Consider the following 2165-nt stretch of genomic DNA (forward strand, 5'->3'; position numbering starts at 1 on the left):
GTCCAAATGTGTGTGTGTGTTTCCAGTGTGACAGGAGCCACCCTGGAGTATGATAACTGTAGACGGCGAGTTTAAATATTAAACTGGCCTTAACAAGTGACAGCTCTCTAACACCCGTTCAACATGCATGCTCTGTTTCTCAAACACTCGCCCACACGTGTTCCAGCCGTGACAGTAAGTAGCTTTCCTCAGCAAACATGCCTGTGTGGACGTGCAAGTGCAAATTATATACGTGCCTCTCTATCTGCCCGTGTGTGTGTGTAAGTGCATATGCGACACAAGGTTGGATTTGGATTTGTTTTTAATCAGTGGGATTTTGCAAATGGCCTCGGGCTTCTCCCAGGGACTAATTAACGATGTGACTTCAGCACGATAAATAAACACGCGCGCACACGAGCACACACACCAATACGGCATCAAAACGCAAAAAAAAGAAAAAAATAAACATAAAAAAAGGAACACAGAAGAGAGCGTTAGAGTCGGGATTTACAGATGAGATGAAGAAAGCCTACATTTACAAGGGGAACAAACAAATGTGTGGATGCTGCCTGATCCACACTGATGCTTTCTGTCTCTCCCCTAATTTCTTCCTTTCCTCTCTCTTTCCCCTTTCCAGTGTGTTATTGTTGAGTTTTCACTTTGCATTTCTTTCACTCAGTCTCTCTCTCTCTCTCTCGCTCTCTCTCTCTCTCTCTCTCTCTCTCTCTCTCACACACACACACACACGCACACACACACACTTAGATTCCACTATTTAATGTGTTGACAGCCTGCGCCCAAGTGAGAGCAGAAGGTTGACGGCCTAAGAGAATTCCTCCGGCTTTTCTACACTGCACCTTATTACACACACACAAACACACACACACACACACATTCTGGCTGTGTAAACCAGAGAGATTAGCAGCTCATTACCATACCACAGGGGGGCTACACACAGGGGACTGTGTATTTCTGTGTGTGTGATGGTGTAGTGTCTGTGTGTGTGTGTGCCAGTGTACCTCAGAGCATTGTCTTCTGGTCATAACAACAACTGTTCCATTATTTGTTCGCGCGTGCCAGAGTGAAAGTGTCTTTAATCAGGAGGACAGAAAAACAGAGGCCACAGAGAATTACTGAATATGTTTTCATTGCAGAGACAATCATCAGATTAAACAAATTCACCTCGTTAAGCAGCTAATCCATCTGTCCAATCAGCAGGGAGGACAGAGGCAGCAACACCTGCTCACCTCAGACAGATGTGGAGATGCGGAGGTGATCCACTTTCAGAGTCTCTGCGTGGATTCTGGGGGAGGATTGTTCCATCCTTTTGAAGTCTCGCATTTGGCATAAAAAGGGGGATGCAACCCAGTTTACAAAATTTCACTTACATGAGAGGCAAAGTTTTGCCTCATTTTCATACGTTGTTTTCAGTCTGTGGTACTGTAGTGCCATATCCACATTCAGGGCTATTTTATAGTTTTAAGTAGTGTTTCTTCGATATCTGTCCAGACCAGTGCATCGAATCGATCCATGCACTTTTGGCTCCCCAGAGTCAGTCTTTGGAGGTCTAACAAATTTCTTCAGTTTTCCTTCAAATAAAGCTGAAAGCAATGGACACTCTGCCTGGACTCTAGCTTAGAGACAGGTTGAAGAGCCCAGTCATTCAGGAGGCTTTCAGGTTAGAGCTGCTACTCTACTACTTCAAAAGGAGGTGGAATCACCCTGCAGCATATTATATCTGTCAGCTGGCTTGGGAACTCCTCTGGAGTAGGTGGCTAGGCAGAGGAAGGTCTGGGCATCTTTGCTGGGAGTGTTGTCCCTGCGACCCTAACGGATGGATACTGCTTACAGCTTTTGGGCACACTTATTAATTTAGATAAAACTTAAGTTCGAAGTTATGATATAATTATCTTTAGCTATGGCCTCCCAATATAATTACCTGGTACAATTATGTAACTGTGGAGGAAGACAAGACATCTTGATATATAAAGACAGGAATGTGCCACATATTCCACTTTAATTGCAACATATTTCTTCCCATAATATGCAGACTTCACATTATGATTACAGCACAAATATAATTACTTTAGTGTCAGTGTTGATGCGGTTAATAACAGAGGTTACATTTTGAACATGGACTCTTGGAATAACTGAAATCTGATGTACTGTGTTAATGCTGAAACTGT

Source organism: Aulonocara stuartgranti (genome assembly GCF_965226115.1).
Source record: "Aulonocara stuartgranti genome assembly, chromosome: 18".
Taxonomy (NCBI): Eukaryota; Metazoa; Chordata; class Actinopteri; order Cichliformes; family Cichlidae; genus Aulonocara; species Aulonocara stuartgranti.